The sequence below is a fragment of the Tachyglossus aculeatus genome, chromosome 5 (genome assembly GCF_015852505.1).
Source record: "Tachyglossus aculeatus isolate mTacAcu1 chromosome 5, mTacAcu1.pri, whole genome shotgun sequence".
Taxonomy (NCBI): domain Eukaryota; kingdom Metazoa; phylum Chordata; class Mammalia; order Monotremata; family Tachyglossidae; genus Tachyglossus; species Tachyglossus aculeatus.
In genome coordinates, this window is record NC_052070.1 from 80224376 (window position 1) to 80246641 (window position 22266).

Sequence of the window (22266 nt, forward strand, 5' to 3'; positions counted from 1 at the left end):
GTGTGTGTGTGTGTATGAGTGTGGCTTTGGGTGTGCTCCATAAATTTGTTGGAAGTCATATAAATCTCCTATATGTATTATCCTATAATTCTCCCAGCTGAAAACTGGGAGTCAGTTGCCACCAGAAGAACAGCATGGCACACTATGCCCAAAAAAGCAGTAGCAATATTTAAGCTGAAGTTTTGTAATGATTGAGACACAAGGAGATGAAAGCAGAAACAGCTCCATGCACTGCAAGCATCAAACGTGGCCACATAGCAAGGAACAGCCTTTGTGTAAACACAATACCTCCAGGACAGAGGATTCCACAATGGCCTGTTCAGTCACAAATGCACCTATTTAAATTTCACTGTCAGCCATGTCTTCCTTCCTATGAAGGACAATTATATAGGTCTAAAACTCCCCTTTTGGCACCTCAGAATCAACACTATTCACTTGCCTTTCTAGAAAGCAAGCTTCATGCCTACAAATCTATCTTAAATGACATCTGAGACATATTTCAGGTTCCAGCTTTTGAGTGCTGCCAATTGCAAAACATTCACAAAGAGAAGTTTTGCTCCTCTATTGTATTATGTTTTGCAGCAAAGCTTCTCAAGAAAATTATACAGCTGTTGCAAGCTTCTCAGACCAAAATACGTACAGTCATAGCCTTAGGCCATTCATAGGGCAGAGAAAGATTTTGGCACTGGAGCACTATACTTGACTCTCCTCCTGAATAGCATCGTATCTTTTTCTGTCATAACTAGCCTCGCTTAAAATGCATAAGGCAGTGGAAGCAGTGTGGCTTAGTGGAGAGCATGGCCTTGGGAGTCAGAAGTCATGGGTTCTAATCCAGGTTCCGCCACTTATTAGCTGTGTGACTTTGGGCAAGTCACTTAACTTCTCTGTGCCTCACTTACCTCATTTGTAAAATGGGATTAAGTCTGTGAGCCCCACATGGGACAACCTGATTACTTTGTATCTACCCCAGTGCTTAGAACAGTGCTTGGCACATAGTAAGCGCTTAACAAATACCATTATTATCAATATTATCATTATTACTGCCAACCAGGGTTATCAGTGGCAAAATTCTTCTGAGCACTATTAATGAGTCATATGGAAAAAGGATATAGACATTGGACAGAGAACAATTAGCTTTTATGGCGCTCTTGAGTGGGAAGAATTCCAGAAGCTATCAGGAGGGAAGAAGGTGAGTAATAACATGCAGATCAATTTGGGTCCCAATCAGTTGATGAAGAAAAAAAAAAGCATTGAGAAATGCCACATCTCATAGCTCTCACAAATTGAAAGAAATGGCTCTGGGGTCAGAGTAAACCGATCCTCAACCAGGAAGGCAATCTTCTAACAGAGGGATAATTAGCAGGCCCAGGCCAAATGAGCTCTCCCAGACTCACCCACTGAAAACAAAGGTAACTGAAGTTTGCATTAATCATTGCTACTGTTTGTTTTAATAATTAACCATAATTGTGGTATTTGTTAAGCGCTTACTATGCACCAGACACTGTACTAGATGCTGGGGCAGATACAAGCAAATCAGGTTGTACTCAGTCCCTGTCCCACCTGGGGCTCACAGTCTTAATCCCCATTTGACAGATGAGGTAACAGGCACAGAGAAGATTAGTGGATTGCCCCAGGTCACACAGCAGACAAGGGGAAGAGCTTGCATTAGAGCCCAGGTCTTCTGACTCCCAATCCCGTGCTCTTTCCACTAGGCCCCACTGCTCCTCCAGTGGAGCACAATTCCCCAAGAGATCACTGGGAGTTGATGGGAAGCCTCTCTTTCTGTCTTTTAACTGAATATAATAGAACCACAGTCGGTTTTGCCCACATTGTTCTCATACGGAAATTTCATCTTAATCCACTCGAGGGTTTAAGAAACCCTTGGTCAGGTAAGCAATCCAACAGGTTTCGAGGATCAGACGGGGGCAGTAGCTCTGGTGTTCATAGCCGAGAGCTACCACTCCAATTAGCAAGGCTATTAATCCAAACCCTGTGTCACATTGAATTTAATTTAATTTGGAGCTATGGATTTCTTATTGCTGTCAAACAACACGAAAGATCTAAGTTGCAGAACATTAGCAATAAGAACGTGGTCAACCAATTTCTCCTCTCCTCTAATTAATTATTTTTATTGGGCATATCCATTCTTTAATAGCTTTCCTCAAGCATAAAATTCTACAGTTACCTGTCAATGGAGAAGCAGCAAGGCCTAATGGAAAAAAGTCCTTGGAAAAAAGGCTTGGGTGTCAGAAGACCTAAGTTCTAATCGCAGCTCTGCCACTTGGCTGTTGTATGACCTTGGGCAGGTCACTTCACTTCTCTGTGCCTTAGTTCCCTCTTCTGCAAAATGGGGTTTCAGTACCTGTTTTCCCTCTACTTACTCTGTGAACCTCACGTGGGACCCAATAAAGTTGAATCTACCCCAGTGCTTAGTACAGTGCTTGACACATAGTAAGCCCTTAACAAATGCCACAACTATTATTATCAAATAATTATAATAATACTAAGAAATAAAAAACTGGAACATTTTTAAAGGATTTTTTTTTCCCCACAACAGAAGAGACCATTTTCTGTCTGGGGTTGGTTAAGGAGCAGCTCTCTGGTCTGGAAGCAGGAGAATAGGCCCTTTGATCTTAGAAAGTTCCTCTGGTCCTGGGATTTTAAAATGCTATGACCTCCTGTTTCTCATTAGCAAAGAAAATTAGACAAATCTTTTAGAAGTCCAGTCCATCGAAGGCAAGAAAAATTAACATGGATACTCTGCTTTATAAGCGTTTCTAATCCTTTAGTAATAATGGCAGTCAAAGTCATCACCGCAGACCAGGTGGCTGTTTTCCCTTTTCTTTTATTTGATGTGATTGAAGGAAAGTATTCTTTATGGCAGCAACAGTGGCTTTATTAACAATTGCACTTCCTGCTTCCACAAACACAGCCTAAGCCTTGCTACTGAGGATAGGACAGTGCCTCTGAGAGAGACCATCTCACTCAGAACAATGGGAAGAAATTATTGTCCTTTTTTAACAGGTGGAGAAACTGAGGTTCAGAGTAAAACCAGGTTTCCTGTTAGTAGACAGTGCAGCTTTCTCACTGGATTATGTTTAACTCCATATTCACCACCACATTGTCCTCTACCTTTACATGTAGAAAGGTTTTGAACTTCCTGATTGAAAGTGTGAAAGTTGGTTCCTGCCCCCCACCCCCACCCACAGTGGCTCTCCAGGGGCTCATGTCTCACCTTATTATGGAAGCTAATATTTATGGCTGGTGGACCCCTCTCAGGGTCGCACCTGGAGAGTTTCCAGTACTCTACCAGTCTTGGCTAAGGGAGGGAGAGTCAAGCAGAGGCATACCCATTCCATTCCTAGCTTGGGCAGTGGCTAGCAAGTGAAAGGCAATCTGCTACAAGTCAAAACTCACCTTTGCTGGGCAGCAGCAGCACGGGAGAGAGTCAAGGGTGGAGACTCAAGTTTACTGCGCAGAAGGAGGCAATGGTAAGCCACTTCCCTATTTTTACCAAGAAAACTATGGATACACTACCAGAGCAATTGCAGATGGAGAGCAGGGCATCCTGGGAGAGATGTGTCCATAGTATCGCTATGGGTCGGAAATGATTCGATTGCAAAAGACAAGACAAAATACTAGTGAGGAAGGGCTCGTCTGGTTTCGATAACCACGATTGCTGATGGAGAAAACCGCAGCATGCTTCAGAAGGAATCAGTAATCTCAACTCTCCATTGAATCTTCTCTTTCACAGGGCTTGTCAATTGGTTAAGGAATTTCTCTCAAGCAAAGGCCAAGCCACTATGCAGGATAACTTCTGGCTCTTCCAGGAGTTTGTTTGTATAGGCAAATTGGAAGCCATTTCTATTTTCTGAATCTCTGTTTGCCTTCACAGTAAAATGGGGCTAAAGAGAATTCTCACCTTCATAGTAATAATTACAGTATTAGCTAAGCACTTACTATGGTCCAAGAACTGTACTAAATACTGGAGTAGATGTAATACCAACCGATCAGATCCAGTCCCTGTCCCACTTGGGGTTCACAGTGTAAAGGGGAAGGAAAACAAGTATTTAATCCCTATTTTACTGATGACAGAACTGAGGCAAAGGGAAGGCTTGCTCAAGGCAAAAACAGCAGGTAAGTGATGGAGCCAGGATTAGAACCCAATTCTTCCAACTCTCAGTCCTGTGCTTTTTCCACTAGGCAATGTCAGAAAAGAGAGGGTGAAATGGTGCAAATTTAAGTTGGGTTGGGGAGTGAGGTGACCAGAATCCCTGAAAGCAATGGTACAAACATGTTTTTTGGCATTCCATCCTACCACCCAGGCCTTGAAGGGACTTCAGGTTGCTTCTTTAGCCTAAGAAGAGTAATGGGTGAAGCAGCATAGCCATGTGGAAAGAGCACGGGCCTAAGAGTCAGAAGGACCTGGGTTTTAATCCCTGCTCTGCCACTTGTCTGCAGGGTGACCTGGGGCAAATCACCCCAGAACTCAGTATAGTACCTAACACATAGTAATAGCTTAACAAATACCACAAAAAAGTGACTCCTGAGCCTGACTCTGTGGGACATTGTTGAATCAGTCAATCAGGCAGAGCAGTGCTCTAAGCACTTGGAAGAGTACAACATAACAGAGTTGGTAGACAGATTCCTACCCCGTGACGAGTTTACAGTCTAGAGGATGTTTCTGGAACAGGCAGAAACATGCTGTCAGGGTGTGCTGGAAACAAGCATTAGCCAGTTATTCTATTTATTTTATTTTGTTAATATGTTTTGTTGTCTGTCTCCCCCTTCTAGACTGTGAGCCCGCTGTTGGGTAGGGACCGTCTCTATATGTTGCCAACTTGTACTTCCCAAATGCTTAATACAGTGCTCTGCACACAGTAAGCACTCAATAAATATGATTGAATGAATGAATGGTTAGCTGGTCTGGGGTGCATGGTTGCCCAAGATGACCCCTGACTCTTGTGGCAGCCTTTTTCCATTGCTCAGGTCAGAAGGTTGCAGGTTGCCAGTGGTGGAGTCACCTGGACTCCTGTCCTGCCACAACCATCTGGGTGAGGACAGCAGAGGTCCTAGAGGCCTTCCCCAACTAAACCCTCATTTCCCCCACACCCTCTCCCTTCTGTTTCACCCTAGCACTTGGATTTGCACCCTTTATTCACCCCGCCCTCAACCCCACAGCATTTATTTACAGATCTGTAATTCATTTTAATGTTTGTCTCTCCCTCTAGACTGTAAGCTCTTTGTTGGCAGGGAATGTGTCTATCACCTTGGTTTTATTATACACTCCCAAGTGCTACTACAGTGCTCTGTACACAGTAAGTACTCAATTAATATGATCGATTGATTGACAAGGGGGAGATGATTCCCCATTTAATATCCCTGTCTTTCCCCTCCCCTTACCCTTTCATTTCCTCCTCTCTGCCTTCCTTCTCCTCCTCTTCCCTCTCCTTTTCCCCTCTGCCTTTGCCTCTGTCCTCCTTTTCTTCTCTTCACATTCTGTCTTTTTCCCCGTTTTCTTTCATTCTCTTCCTTTTTCTGTCCTCCTCCCTGCCTTCCTTTTCTCTTTCTAGTGGTCTCCTCTCCTCCCACCCCCCAAGTTCCTCTCCCGAATCATCTGTTCACTTTTCTGAGGGCTGGGGAAGGTGTCTGCAGAGATCAGTATTATTGACCCATATGTTGAGCTCAAGCTTCCTACCTGAGGTAAAAAGGGAAAAAAAAAAAATTTCCTAGCTTGTTCTGGGCTCTTTTGCCCATGTAATCTTCCAGGATTTCCCTCGCCTCTCTCTCCTCTATTGCTCCTCTCTCCGGCCCAGTCAACTCTGCCTCCTTGATGAAAATTAGAACTTGAAATTGCAAAGATGAGAGAGGGAAAGTTTCAAAACTATCCTAAGAAGCACAGTGATAGGAGGGATGAAATATTGATGAGGTTCATAAATCTTGCAGGAGCAAATGCAGAGGATACAGTTAGGGATGAAGTTCATAATGAAGCCTGTTGTTGAGGAAGGAAAATAGTTGAGTTGGTTTCAGAGTGAGACAGAGTGTGTGTGTTTGTGTGTGTGTGTAAGAGCATGTGTAAAAGACAGTGAGTAAAAGCTTCCCTGCACTGTGAAGACTGGAGGTTAGTGTTGGGATCAGAGGGGTTTCTGCTCCAAGTATCCTTTCAAATGTTGCTATTCAGCAAAACTCCTAATGTAACAAGACTAAAACTACCCCCTGGGCTCTCCTATATTGACACCTACTTTGCCTGAATCTCAACCTGGTGGCTATCCTGGGATTTCCTTCTGCTCCAAAAGTGGGAACTGTGTTTTAAGAATCACAGGGAAGGAACTGTGGATGTTAGACAGCCCTCTCCAAAACAAGCCCCATGTTACTTGTGGGATGAGACACTGTTCATTTGCCTTTCATCCTTCTCACCCCTCTCATTATTTCTTTCTCAACAGAGCACCACTTAGGTTTTGTACCTCCAAGAGGAATATAGCCACATCCCAAAATAGGGGTACTTGAAAGCTCCTGTGGATCCTTCATTCAATCAGTCGTATTTATTGAGTGCTTCCTGGGTGCAGAGCAGTGAAATAAGCACTTGGGAGAGTGCATATAACAGAGTTGGTAGACACATTCCAGGTACACAGTGAGATTACAGTCTAGAGGGGATGATGGCTGCTGGCGAGGTGGGCCTGCCATGGCCTGCTGCTAGCAATCCCCTCAGCCCTTTCTCCTGAAGAGGTGGTGGAGCTCTCCTTGGCATTTCTGACATCTGACAACCAATATCCTGCCCCAGAAATTTGGTCTTGGATCCCTCCCCCACCAACCTTATGGGGAAGCAGCATGACATAGTGGATAGAGCACTCTCCTGGGTGTCAGAAGGTCATGGGTTCTATTCCTGGTTTTGCTACTTGTCTGTTATCTGGTCTTGGGCAGGTCGCTTCAGCTCTCTGTGCCTCAGTTAACTCATCTGTAAAATGGGGATTAATACTGTGAGGCCTATGCATGACAGGGACTGTGTCCACCCTGATTTGCTTGTATCCACCCCAGTGCTTAGTACAGTGCCTAGCACATAGTAAGCACTTAACAAATACCACAATTATTGAGAAACAGCACGGTGGAGTGGCTAGAGCATGAACCTCGGAGTCAAGTCATGGGTTCTAATACCGTCTTTGCTGCTTGTATGTTGTTTGGCCTTGGGCAGTTCACTTCACTTCTCTATGCCTTAGTTACCTCGTCTGTAAAATGGGGATTGCGACTGTGAGCCCCACATGGGACAGGGACTATGTCCAAACCTATTTGCTTGTAACCATCCCAGCACTTAGAAAGTGCCTGATGCATAGTAAGTGCTTAACAAGTGCCATAATTACTGTTATTATTAATAGTAATAATAATAATATACTCTTCTTCCCATCTCCTGACCACAGGAGGAGTCTGAGATTACAGTGACACTCTGTCACAGACCATAACAATTAATCATTGGCATTTATTGAGCATTTACTCTGTGCAGAGCACTGTGCTAAGCACTTAGGAGAGTAAGATAGAGTTAGATAAATCCCTACCCTCAAGGAGCTAACAGTTCAATGACAGAGGCTCAAAATAAGGCTTCTGGAGCTGCCATATCCTGAGGGGCCTAAATCACTCAACTTTTCTCCCAAGAGCCTCCCCAGAGCAGTCCTTCCCCCTTTTTGAGGCCTAACCTCACCTCCACGAGGCAGAGGAGTGGAGCCAAAATGGTTAAGGATGATGCAAAAGCCACAGGATGACAGTGGGCTTTCCTTGGGTCTCACTTATGGCTCCAGGATAAAGTGGGACTCAAATTAATTAATTAATTCAGTCATATTTATTGAGCACTTACTGTGTGCAGAGCACTGTTCTAAGTGCTTGGGAAGTACAAGTTGGCAACAGATAGAGATGGTCCCTACCCAACAACGGGCTCACAATCTAGAAGGGGGAGACAGACAACAAAACAAAACATGAAGACAGATGTCAAAAACGTCAGAATAAATACAATTATAGCTATTTAATTCTTGTGGGAATTCTCGTATCTATCCTGATAACATTCTTCTCCCCAGGATCTGTCATTTAGGGGATGTTTTGAGGTAGGGTCTACTTGTGCTCTCTGTCTGCTGATACACCAATCTATCAATTGCTGGTATTTATCGAGAGCAGTGAACTAAACACTTGGGAGAGTATTTTAAGCTCTTTGTGGGCAGGGAATGTTTATTGCCTGTTTATTGTTGTATTCCCCCAAGTGCTTAGCACAGTGTTCTGGACACAGTAAGGGCTCAGTAAATACGACTGACTGACTGAATGAATGAATGAATGAATGTGACAGAGTTGGTAGACCCATTCTCCGTCCTAAATCCTTTGGCTTACTCATCTGTCAGCTCAGCCTGTACTATCTCTGGAGCCTAGAAATATAATTGTCACCAGTAAAACCTAAACACGCACTGGTTGTCCACCGCCTATAAAACTTTCCTAGCAAATAGGAGACAAAGACAGATGATAGAATTTTCAGGGCTGTTACGACTGTGTTTCTGAGTGATTAAACTCATTCTAAAAGGATGGGGATGGCCCAGAAACCTAAAGGGCAAAGTCATGATGCACTTTAAGTGTCTTTCTTGCTCTGCCCTGAAAAATTGCTTCTGTCAGCTTTAATTTCCACTTTGCTGAATATCAAGAAAGGTGAGGCCTGAGCAACCGAAGTTGAGAGGGAGAATTTGCTCATCAGCTGTATAGGATGGGAAAATGCCACTCTTCCGGTTCCAAAGAAGAGGATAAACTCAGATGCTCCTTATCAGAAAAGTGGGTACCAGAAGAGCGATCACGAACTCAGGTAAGACGAGAAGTGAATTTCCTAACTTGTCCAGAAGCAGAGTAGACAGATAGCAACTACCTTGATGTCTCCATCACAAAAGATGGCAGGGCCCCCCAGGCAGAGTGTTCTTGCTTCAACCTCTGGCAGATTTACCATGGAGCATGTTGTCAGGCAGACAGTCTGATCAGCCCCTGAGCTGGTCCTGCAGCTTCTCCTTGCTTCAGTCGCCTATTTACAGAACTGAGAGAATCATCTCCCTTCAGCATGGGATTGAGCCTCTCTTTTCCCTACTTGGAGCCTTCCATAGCTCATCAAATTAATCAAATTGATCAAATTGCCTTCTCCCCAACTGCCCTCTCCCTCTCCTCACTTGGATCAGTGGGTCAGTGGGTCAGTGGAGAGGACTTGTTTCAAAAGCTGCCCTGAATTGTTTTTGCAAATGTTTTGTTTCTTCAATCTCTGGGCACATTTAATTTTAGACAAAACACTTCTACTCCAGAAAATAGTCCACACATCAATCAATCACATTTATTGAGTGCTTACTATGTGCAGAGCACTGTACTAAGCACTTGGGAGAGTACACTATAATAGAGTTGGTAGACAAATACCCTGCCCACAACATGTTTTCAGTGTAGAGGGGGAGAATCTGTTCAAACTTACCAGAGTCAGAATAAGGATGAGACCTGGAACAGTGAGCCCCAGTTCTCTGGAGAAGAACCACACTGTCTTATTTTCGAGTTCTTTGTAAATCACTTACTTGCCCACAGCCTGGTTTGTTTTGAATCTTGAGCCTGTGGGCCTGGTTTTACCTGTATCCTGTGCCAAACTACGTTGCATTTCATGGTGCTGTCTGACTCCAGCAAGATATCTGGGGATCAGCTGAGGTAAAATGGTGGAACCTCTAGCTTGTAAGCTCGTTATGAGCAGGGAACATATCTACCAATTATGTTAGATGCTCTGAACGCAGTAAGTGCTCAATAAATATGATTGAGCTAGACTGTGAGCCCACTGTTGGGTAGGGGCTGTCTCTATATGTTGCCAACTTGTACTTCCCAAGCGCTTAGTACAGTGCTCTGCACACAGTAAGCGCTCAATAAATACGATTGATTGATTGGTTGTGAGTGATTAAATGATTGGAAATGGGGGCTGTTCCTTGAGAGGAGTCTTAGAAATCTCTTCTCAGGAAGCAGGGAGGCTGCTTCTTCTTCTTTATGAAATGTGTAGTCCTTCTAGGATGAGGAAGCCCTGGAGCCGGTTATTCATTCATTCATTTGATTGTATTTATTAAGCACTTCCTGTGTGCAGAGCACTGTATAAAGTGCTTGGGAAAGTACAGTACAACACTAAACAGTGACATTCCCTGCCCACAAGAAGTCCACAGCCTAGAGGAGGAGAGACAGGCATCAATACAAAGAAAGAAAATTGCAGTTATATATGTGAGTGTTGTGGTTTGGGGAAAGCAAAGTCAGGGTGATGCAGAAGGGAGTGGGAGATGAGGAAATGTGGGGCTTAGTCTGGGAAGCCCTCTTGGGGGAGATGTATCTTCAGTAAGGCTTTGAGGGGTGGAGGGGGTGTAGTAATTGTCTGTTGCATCTGAGGCCTGACCCTGATCTGACTCCTAGTCAATCAGTGGTATTTACTAAGTGCTTTCTTTGTGCAAGCCACTCTACTAAGTGTTTAGTAGTGCAATAGAGAAGCAGGTGGCCTAGTAGGAAGAGCAGAGGCATGAGAATCAGTCCTGGGTTCTAATGTGAGCTAGGCCACTTGTCTGCTGTTTGGCCTTGGGCAAGTCATTTAACTTCTCTGTGCCTCAGTTACCTTGTCTGAAAAATGGGGATTAAGACAATGAGCCCCATGTGGGACAGGGACTGTGTCCAACCTGTTTATTTTATATTTACCCCAGCACTTAGTTTGGTGTCTGGCACATAGATAGCACATAACACATACCATTAAAAGAATGAATTCAGTTAATGTTCCTGATCCTTGCCCACAGGTTGCTTACAGCCTAGTTGGGGAGTTAAAACTATAAGTGAGGGGAACAACCTAGTACAGGATATGCACATAAGTGCTGGGTGGGGGCGGGGGGGAGGAGAGTAACTCATTAGTGCTTAGGGGGTGGGACTAAGTGTAGGGTGAGGAAGTACCTTCTCCACCTCCCCTGCCTCCACCCACCCTATGTAGGCTGGCTCTATAGCCCTCTGGCTGGGAGTGAAAAGAAGGAAGAAAGTGGAGCCACAATGGGGAATGGCGCAGGGAACACAAACAAGTCCAATGGGGGAAAAGAAAGCACATTTGAAAGCAGAGGAGACACTGCAGCAGGAGCAGTGCCGGGGACCTTGACTGCTAACCTGTCTGCAAACTCCTGAATCAGTGAAATGTAGGAGGCTGGCAGTGCCGGCAATCCCGCTCAGGTTTGAGGGGACAGGGCCGTCTCCTGACACAGGCAGGGTGGAGGAAGGTGGGGAAAGACAGGGGAGAAGGTTTTCACAAACAGCAACTATACCACAGGCCACATCTCCCTCCTCCACTGCCTCATTCATTCATTCATTCAATCATATTTATTGAGTGCTTACTGTGTGCAGAACACTGTACCAAGCTCTTGGGAAGTACAAGTTGGCAACATATAGAGACGGTCCCTACCCAACAACAGGCTCACAGTCTAGAAGGGGGAGACAGACAACAAAACAAAGCATGTGGACATGTGTCAAGTCATCAAAATAAAGAGAAAGACAGCTAGATGCATATCATTAACAAATAAATAGAATAGTAAATACGTACAAGTAAAATAGAGTAATAAATCTGTACAAACATATATACAGATGCTGTGGGGAGGGGAAGGAGGTAGGGTGGGGGGGATGGGGAGGAGGAGAGGAAAAAGGGGGCTCAGTCTGGGAAGGCCTCCTGGAGGAGGTGAGCTCTCAGTAGGGTTTTGAAGGGAGGAAGAGACCTAGCTTGGAGGATGTGCGGAGGGAGGGCATTCCAGGCCATGGGGAGGACATGGACCGGGAGTCAACGGCAGGGCAGGCGGGAATGAGGTACAGTGAGGAGGTTAGCGGCAGAGGAGCAGAGGATGCAGGCTGGGCTGTAGAAGGAGAGAAGAGAGGTGAAGTAGGAGGGGGCGAGGTGAGGGAGAGCCTTGAAGCCGAGAGTGAGGAGTTTTTGCTTGATGCGTAGGTTAACTGGCAGACACTGGAGATTTTTGAGGAGGGGAGTAACGTGCCCAGAGTGTTTCTGCACAAAGATGATCCGGGCAGCAGCGTGAAGTGTAGACTGAAGTGGGGAGACACAGGAGAATGGGAAATCAGAGAGGAGGCTGATGCAGTAATCCAGTCGCCTCACTACCTCATTATCCTCTCCTTCCCCCTCCCCAGCTCCAAAGTGCAGCACATACCAAAGAAAACCTTTCAAAAAAACCAAGAATCATTCCTCAGGTCAAAAGAGTCAAGGAAAAAACAGAGCAGTCCCTGAGGTGGTAAATTCCTTTGTTGTTCTGTTCAGAAAGCTGTCAGAGCCTATATCAATAGACTGATATTTCCCTGATGAAATTTCTTCCTGTGGCACAGGGGATAAATCTGGAAGGGAATGCCTTAGAAACAGAATAAGCTCTTTGCCACACTCAGTTTGGGGAGAACTGGGGGAAAGGACCTAAGCCCTATTTAAGGTCCAGTAGTTTCTGCGGCTCCCCCATTGCTACCCTTACATCCTGCTCCTTCTCTCCTGCCTGCTATGGCCCTTCCCTGGCTGGACCTGAGTTGGGAGATACAGGTTCAGGAGAGCTGAGAGAGAGACTGTAATCAATCAATTAATCCATCAATCAGTTATGTTTATTCAACATTTACTTTGTGCAGAGCACTGCACTGAGTGCTTGGGAGAGTACAGAGTAACAGAGTTAGTAGATACATACCCGGCCCACAGGGAGTTTACAGTCTAGAAGGGGAGACAGGTATTAGTAGAAATAAATGAATAAATCACATAAGTGCTGTAAGGCTGAGGGAGTGGTGAATAAAGGGTGCAAATTCAAATGCAAGGGTAATGCAGAAGGGGAAATGAGGGCTTAGTGGGGAAGGCTTCCTCGAGGAGATGTGATTTTAATAAGGCTTTGAAGTTGGGGAGAGTGATTGTCTTTCAGTGATAGACTGTAAATCCTTTAAGGGCAGGAAACAAGTCTACCAACTCTGTTGCATTGTACTCTCTCAAGAATTTAGAACAGTGCTCAGCTCCAGGTAAACACTAAATAAATATGATTGCTTAATGAATTGATTGATTGATTGAGCCTCCTGGGCCATTATGGCAGCTCTTAGTCTGAGAATGTCTGGTAGAAGCTAAATGAGGCTGTGACAATCTGCCAAAGCCAATCAGTGAATCTTGGGCCATTAACTTAGAGAAGTAGTGTGGTCTAGTGGATAGAGCACAGAGCTGGGAGTCAGAAGGACCTGGGGTCCAATTCCAGCTCTTCCACTTGTCTGCTGTGTTACCTTGGACAAGTCACTTCATTTCTCTGTGCCTCAGTTGCCTCATCTGTAAAATGGGGATTGATTGTGAGCCCCATGTGGGACAGGGACTGTGTCCAACCTAATTAGCTCATATCTAGTACAGTGTCTAGTACAGAATAAGCAGAATAATAATAAATTAGAGAATCAGCGTGGCTCAGTGGCAAGAGCCCGGGCTTTGGAGTCAGAGGTCATGGGTTCAAACCCCGGCTCTGCCAATTGTCAGCTGTGTGACTTTGGGCAAGTCACTTAACTTCTCTGGGCCTCAGTTCCCTCATCTGGAAAATGGGGATTAACACTGTGAGCCCCGGTGGGACAACCTGATCACCTTGTAACCTCCCCAGGGCTTAGAACATTGCTTTGCGCATAGTAAGTGCTTAATAAATGCCATCAAATAAGTGCTTAACAAATACCATTAAAAACAAAACAACAACAGCAACAACAAAATTATAAACTTATAAATACCACAGGAAATCCAGCTGAGCAGACTGGTATTATAGAGTGGCAATTCTTTTTCCCACTCGTCTCATAATTCTAATATCAGACTGTTATGGTGTAGGAGACGATGGGGAAACCAGTGCATGAGGGTCAAAGCAGGCAGGAGAGGGTTCACTGGGTTGGGGGAAGAGGGAAGGGGATGTACAGGCTCCGTTTAATTCCCCTGCTCTCCTCTGGAATCTATTTCTCAGCTGCAAGGATGACAGGCAGAGTAATTACAAGAGACATAAAAAGCTTGTTCCAATGGTACAAACAAAAACCCAGACAACGTATGTGCCTTTTTTCACTCAGCCCACACCCGCTAATTTCTCCCTGTGTCTTTGTGTGTTTCACCAGGGCTTGTGGCAGACATCTGCCCCCAGATATCTGGGGGTCTGCTTTTTGTTGTAATATGCTGGGTGTAATGACAGAGGGCTCATTGTAGCCCATGGGATTAGTTGACCTTGTCAGTGGCAGCTCTGGAGAGCAAGAAGCCTTTTTGAGCCTGAAACCTTGGTTCCCTTTAAGTAACATTCTTATGCTTGTCTGAAAAGCCATTAAGTAAAGTCAGTCAGTCAATCGTATTTATTGAGCACTCACTGTGTGCAGAGCACTGTAATAAGCACTTGGAAAAGTAGACTAAAAAAAATAACAGACACATTCCCTGCTCACAGTGAGCTTACAGTCTAGAGGGGGAGACAGACATTAATATAAAAAAAAAGTACAGATATGTATATAAGTGCTTTGGGGCTGCGATGGTGGGGAGAATAAAGGGAGCCAGTCAAGGTGATGCAAAAGGGAGCCAGAGAAGAGGAAAAGAAGAGCTTAGTCAGGGAAGGCCTCTTGGAAGAGATGTGCCTTCAATAAGGCTTTGAAGATGGGGAGAGAATTGTCTGTTGGATATGAGGAGGGAGGGCATTCCAGGCCAGGGGAAGGACATGGCTGAGAGGTCAGTGGCAAAATAGATGAGATCAAAGGAGTGAAGTGTGTGGGCTGGGTTGTAGTAGGAGAGCAGCAAAATGAGGTAGGAGGGGGCAAGATGATTGAGTGTTTATCAGTTTCTACCAAGTTGACACTTTAAAGGAGAAGAAGGGTTTGAAATATCTTTACCTATCTATGTCTACAGATAGGTACAGATAGATATAGATATATGTGGCTGTTTCATATAGAGATTGTTTACCCTGTTTCCCTTTGTGGATGAATAAGTATGAGATTCTTTTTGTATGCTGGTTCAATCTCTCATCCTATCCCGAATGGATTACTGCATCAGCCTCCTCTCTGATCTCCCATACTCCTGTCTCTCCCCACTTCAGTCTATACTTCACTCTGCTGCCCGAATCATCTTTGTGCAGAAACACTCTGGGCATGTTACTCCCCTCCTCAAAAATCTCCAGTGGCTGCCTATCAACCTACGAATCAAGCAAAAAGTCCTCACTCTCAGCTTCAAGGCTCTCCATCACCTCGCCCCCTCCTACCTCATCTCCCTTCTCGCCTTCTACAGCCCAGCCCGCACCCTCCGCTCCTCTGCTGCTAACCTCCTCACTGTACCTTTTTCTCACCTGTCCCGCCATCGACCCCTGGCCCACGTCCTTCCCCTGGCCTGGAATGCCCTCCCTCCACACATCCGCCATGCTAGCTCTCTTCCTCCCTCCAAAACCCTACTGAGAGCTCACCTCCTCCAAGAGGCCTTCCCAGACTGAGCCCCCTTTTTCTCTCCTCCTCCCCATTCCCCCTGCCCTACCACTTTCCCCTCCCCACAGCACTAGTATATATGTTTGTACAGATTTATTACTCTATTTATTTTACTTGTACATATTTACTATTCTATTTATTTTGTTAATGATGTGCATATAGCTTTAATTCTATTTGTTCTGACGACTTTGACACCTGTCTACATGTTTTGTTTTGTTGTCTGTCTCCCCCTTCTAGACTGTGAGCCCATTGTTGAGTAGGGACCGTCTCTATATGTTGCCAACTTGTACTTCCCAAGTGCTTAGTACAGTGCTCTGCACACAGTAAGCGCTCAATAAATACGATTGAATGAATGAATGAATGAATGGTACTATTTTACTGTACTAGCTTGTTCCAGACAGTATGACTTGTCTTTCAGTGCTCTGCACATAGTAAGTGTTCAAAAAATATCACTGATTGATTGATTCAGAGCAGTGATAGATTGCATTCCATCATTCACACATCTGTGGCCTCAGGAAAGTGAGGCAGGCAGGGCAAAACAGCCAGCTGGGTTAGGGTAAAAGAAATACCTGCTTCTTTGATAGTTTGTAGTTTTTATGTACACATCAGATTGGCTTATTTTAATTCCTGAATTGTCTTTGGATTTTATTAATGGGGAGGCAGTGGCAGGTTATATCCCAGGTCTTCTCTATCACTTCCATAATTGTTCATCCCCCTAGAATCACTGGTCTCTTTGATAGGGAGGCAAAGCTGTTTGTGTCACCCCACCTTGTGAGCAAAGTGCAGATCTGGACATCAGAAGGAGTTGGGTTAAGTGGTTGACTTCCTCAGGCTCTTGTCAGCAGAGTTATCCTTGCAAGAACAGGACCTGTTTGAGGTAACAACCTTTCTGCTCTCATTTTGGTCTCCCAGCTTCAATATTTCCAACCTCCCGTTGGCTACTGGAGAAACCCATTCTTCCCCCCAGATCAGAGCCTGGCCATTTGGCCCAGAGAAGCAAACTGGGCCAGGGAATGGGTCTGTTTTATTGTTATATTGTACTCTTCCAAGCACTTAGTACTGTTAGTGCTCCGTAAATACAAATGAATGAACGAATGAATAAATGAAGGGGCAGATATGTCGGCCATCAACTCCTTCAAGGTGCATTGGGGCTCTGGTCATAATCCCTATAAAAATAATAATAATAATAATTGTGGTATTTGTTAAGCACTTACTGTGTACCACTCACTATAGTAAGTGCTAGGGTGGATATTAGAAAATTGGGTTGGACACAGTTCCTATCTCCCCTCAGGCTCACAGTTTTAATCCCCATTTTATAGATGAGGTAACTGAGGCCCAGAGAAGTGAAGTGACTTGCCCAAGGTCACACAGCAGACAAGTGGCAGAGCCAGGATTAGAACCCATGGCCTTCTGACTCCCAGGCCTGCTCTACCCACTCTGCCCTTCCCTTTAGTTCCCCGTCATTTGGACAGATGCTGAGAAGAAGCATAGGCTAGTGGAAAGAGCACAGGCCTGGGCGTCAGAGGACCTGGGTTCTAATCCCATCTCCACCACTTCTCTGCTATATGACCTTAGGTAAATTGCTTGACTTCTCTGCACCTCATTTTCCTCATCTGTAAAATGGTGATTAAGTCTATGCATCCCGTGGGTCATGGATCATGTCCAACTTGATTAGCCTGTTTCTACCCCAGCACTTAGTACAGTTTCTGGCACATAATAACCACCTAACAAATAGCATTTTAAAAAAAGATGATGAAGTCTTTCTTCCGCTTTTGTCTCTGGTGTTCCTGCAGATGAGGCTACCTGATAATGCTGCTGCCAAAATCTTTGATCATTGCTACACACAACTGACAACTCAGGGTCTGTGCAGATTACATCCCCCTGTATTGATCTGGCCTAATTATTTAGCAGATAATGAGTTTGCTTTTAACTGGGAGTTGAAATGTGTTTTAACAGGAGACCAGGTGGACAGAACTCGATGGCCAGTCAATCAAAGGGCCAACTGGTTTGTTTGCTGTTCCAAAGTCCAGCCTTCAGCCTCCTTCTTAGAAATGCGACCCTCGTTGGAAGAAGTAGATTACATACCATTAACCAGCCCATTTAAGAGAGTCCAACTGGGTGGATAGTACTGCTCCTTTAGAAGGGGTCTTTGGAAGATGCAGGGAACCTGAAATATTTAAGGGCCCTAATGCTTATGTGAGAGGCGAGCTAAACTTCCTGCTGGATGACAAATTCGATTATTTAATAGATTGAGAGGTCTTGGATTTAAAGTGGAATGAAAGAGAGGGCTGAGCAGGGGAGCCAAGTGTGAAGGTGGCCCAACCAGAGGGAAGGCACAGCAGCAGCATGTCTGCTTGCCTGTCCGCCTTCCTATTTCCCTGCCTACAAGAATCCCTACCCTGCCTCCCTGCCTCCGTGTCTGCAGCCTGCCTATTTCCGTGCTTACCAGACTCCCTACCTACTGCTCTGCCTCCACGCTTTCTGCCTGGCTGCTTCCCTGCCTGCCTGCCTCCTTGTGTCCCTACCTCTCTGCCTGTTTCCCTACCTGCCTGCCTATCTCCCTGCCTGCCTGCCTCCCTGCCGCTCTGCCTACCTGCATCCCTGTCTCCATCTGCCTCCATGCCTATCTGCCTGCCTGTCTTCCTGCCTGCCTCTCTGCATCTCTGCCTCCTTGTCTCCTTGTCTGCCTCCCAGCCTGTCCCCCTGCCTGCATCCACGCTTGCCTGCCTACCTGATTTCATTCATTCATTCATTCATTCAATCATACTTATTGAGCACTTACTGTGTGCAGAGCACTGTACTAAGAGCTTGGAAACTACAATTCGGCAACAGATAGAGACAGTCCCTACACAACAACGGGCTCACAGTCTAGAAGGGGGAGACAGACAACAAAACAAAGCAAGTAGACAGGTATCAATACCATCAAAATAGATAAGTAGAATTATAGATATATACATCAGCAGTTACTAAGTGGCAGGCACTGTACTAGGTGCTGGGGTGGATACAAGAAAATCGGGTTTCACTGTCCCTGTCCCATGTGGGGCTCACGGTCTCAATCCCCATTTTACAGATGAGATAACTGAGGCCCAGAGAATAATGATGGCATTTATTAGGTGCTTTCTATGTCTTGTTCCCCTCCCTGCCTCCCTACCTTTCTGATCCCTGCCTATCTGCTTGACACCCCACCTTACCGCCTCTCTCCCTGGCTGCCTGCTTGCCTTTCTCCCTTGCTCCCTTCCTGCCATTTGACAAGGTCCTTGGAATCCCTGGTTGAGAGCTTGGCACCTCTACACATCCGTTCTTAGTGGTAATCTCACCATCTCTCCTTAATACTTGGGCCCATTTTAGAAACTTGTCATTACAATTCTTTTCCAACAGCCTGTTTTTCCTGACAGGTTACAGCCCAGGTTTAGCTGGGAGACAGAACATGTAAACTCCTTAAGGACAGGGCTCCTGTCTACCAACTGTATCGTACTCTCCCAAGTGCTTACTACAACATTCTGCACACAGTACATCCTCAATAAATACCATTGATTGATGTAACACTGGCTCCTTTCAGCTGCCTCAGGGGAATGGAGACATGAGCTTATCTGGGATAACATGAAAAGCAACACGGCCTAGTAGATAGAGCAGGGGCCTGAGAGTCAGAAGGTCGTGTTCTATTTTTGGCCCTGCCACTTTCATTCAATTGTATTTATTGAGCGCTTACTGTGTGCAAAGAACTTGTCTGCTATGTGACCTTGGGTAAGTCACTTCACTTCTCAGGGCCTCAGTTACCTCATCTGTGAAATGGGGATTAAGACTATGAGCCTGAAGTGGGACAGAGACTATGTCCAACCTGATTTGCTTGTATTCCCCCCGACCCCTCCCTGCCGCCACCACACTTAGTACCATGTGTGGTGCACAGTAAGCACTTTAAAAATACCACTATTATTATTATTATTAACATGTTACCTGGTAGGTGCGCACACACATACACACACACAAAAAAACCTTTTGTTTTCTTGAGGCATTTGGTTCTCTGCAATTGCAGAACAGGGACACTGGCATCTCATTATCATGAAAGTCCTTCAGGGACTTCCTGTCACACAATGTTAATCCAGCAAAGTTTCCACTGCAGCACAGACAATGCAATGAGAAACACTCTGGCTAATACAAGTCACAATGGGGAACACTTAGGTCCTGATTCTTACATGTCTCCTGAGGGAAGATTGCAAAGATTTTTTGTGCATGCGTTTTTGTGTGTGCTTGTGTGTGTGTTTGTTTAATTTGGATTCCTGTATGGAAACCCCATTCTGCAGCTCCCTGGAGTCCTACCTCCCAGAATCTGCCTTCCTGCTTCCCAGAGCCAGATCTGGCTGTGAGATGAATGCCTATGGTTACATCGATAGCTTTGCCATCAGGTGTGTGTGGAGGGACCAGGCTCCACACACGTCCAGTCAGTCAGTCAATAGTATTTATTGAGGGTTTACTATGTGCAGATCACTGTACTGAGCACTTGGGAGAGTACAATAACACTATACGGACACATTCCCTGACAACAAGTCTAGACAGGGAGAGAGATGTTAACATAAATAAATTATAGATATGTACATAAGTACTGTGGGGCTGGGAGGTGGGATAATAACAATAATAATAATAAGAAGAAGAAGAAGAAGAATTGTTAAACGCTTACTATGTGCCAAGCACTGATCTAAGCACTGGGGTAGAACAAGGTAATCAGGTTGTCCCTTAGGGCTCACAGTCCTAATCCCCATTTTACAGATGAGGTAACTGAGGCCCAGAGAAGTGAAGTGATTTGCCCAAGGTCACACAGCAGACAAGTGGTAGAGGCTGAGGTTAGAACACATGACCTTCTGACTCCCAAGGCCTGTATTCTGTCCACTAGGCCATGTTGCTTCTCATGTTATCCCAGATAAGCTCATCTCTCCAGTTCCCTGTGGTAGCTGAAAGGAGCCAGTGTTACATCAATCAGTGGTATTTATTGAGGATTTACTGTGTGCAGCGGAGGCGGATTAGAAACCACATCCTCAGACTCCCAAGCCCGTGCTCTTTCCAATAAGCCATGCTGCTTTTCTATAATAATGATGGTATTTGTTAAGCACTTACTCCAAGATCTTTAAGATCACTGGAAAGTGGCACACCTGGTCAGTTCCTTAGCCAGGCAAAAACACCAGAAACCACCCCTACCATCCAACCTACACAGCACTACCCCAACTAGATCTCTACAGCAGCCATCCCACGGAGCTGGGATAAGACATTCCTTAATTTCAAGGTTTAGTGATGACTGTTTTCCAAGGAGAGAAGAATTGCAGCTTGCTCAGTAGTTCAGTGAAGTTAATTAAACTTTGAAAAATGGCCCCTGGGGAAGTTCCCTCCAGGGTAAAGTCACCCCGCACCTCCCTGCTTCCTTTACACAAGCCAGCTCTCAGTCATTTATCTTGAATCAGATTCTTCCCCCTTGCCTGGGGAAGCAGGCCATCCTGAGAATCCAGAGTGGAAAATGTCCTTACCCTAAGCACAGCTGGGTGAGCCTTGTGTCAGGGGATGATGATGATGATGGCATTCGTTAAGTGCTTACTATGTGCAAAGCACAGTTCTAAGCTCTGGGGAGGATACAAGGTGATCAGATTGTCCCATGTGGGGCTCACAGTCTTCATCCCCATTTTACAGATGAGGTAACTGAGGCATAGCGAAGTTAAGTGACTTGCTCAAAGTCACACAGCTGACAATTGGCAGAGCCGGAATTTGAACCTATGACCTCTGACTCCCAAGCCCATGCTCTTTCCACTGGGAGAAGCTGAGGAAATTCTAGGGCCTTTGAGCAGAAAGAGTTGGCATGGTGGTTGGTGATCGGGAGGAATTTGGTCCTTAGATCCACAGGGTGGTAGGGATGAGATGGAGGAGGAGGAGGGAACTTCTGATGCCAATCACTCACCACACCATTCTAGTCCTGTCTCACTGCCTGACAGTTTGAGGGTCCTGGGTGAGCTGTGTTGGGGTGGGGAGTGGGAACCAGGTGATGGGGGCTTTAAGGAAACTGTAGTAGGCTTGCGACCGCCGAAAATGAGTTTTACCAACAGCGTGTGAAAGAATGGTTGACTCTCATTCTCTTTAAGAGAAAGATTAAAAGCAACAGAGAGCTGGCATTGATGGGGAGGGGGCTGTTCCCATGGGAGCTGCCCGACAAGATCCATTCGGCAATTGGCAACCTTGACACCTGCTGATTAAATGGGAAGGTGGGACCAGGTAGAGGATGTGGTAACAGATGCTGGGGGTGGGAGAGGCTGAGTTGATTGGGCAAAGGTATATGTTGCCAACTTGTACTTCCCAAGCGCTTAGTACAGTGCTCTGCACACAGTAAGGGCTCAATAAATACGATTGAACGAATGAATGAATGAATGAATGAATGAACCCAGCCAGCCTGGCCTTAGCCCTGGCCCCCGCAGTCCCAGACTTGCCCAGCTATTAACTAGGGTCCCATTGGCAGGAAGTTTGTGTCTCTTTCTTGTTCTGTAGGTTCTGAGCTGGAGGGGAACAATCGAGCCCACAGGTAATAATGGAGCTATGGAGCAGTGGGTGGCTATCGGGGAGGGGCAGGGAGGCCAAAATGGAAGTCAGTCAGTCAGTCTGCAGACTCCATGGAGCCCGCATTGTCAGTAGAACACTGCACTCTGTAACAGAATTGGAAGACACATTTCCTGCCCACAAGGAACTTACAGTCTAGGGGGGGCCATCTCATAACACCTCCATGTTCCCCTCTGTTCACAGCATCAAACCAGCCTGGCAACTAGGATGAAG

At 45.6% G+C, this 22266-nt stretch overlaps 1 protein-coding gene and 1 non-coding gene across 2 annotated transcripts in view; both read left to right on the top strand.

The window, feature by feature from the left end:
* The window catches only part of ZMAT4 (zinc finger matrin-type 4), a 297965-nt gene that overhangs the window by 5737 nt on the left and 269962 nt on the right, over window positions 1-22266 (top strand). The gene's annotated exons all lie outside the window — the stretch shown is intronic.
* LOC119928991 lies at window positions 3270-3407 on the top strand. Its single transcript, XR_005451135.1, has one exon. It is a non-coding gene; the product is annotated as a small nucleolar RNA SNORA7 (small nucleolar RNA).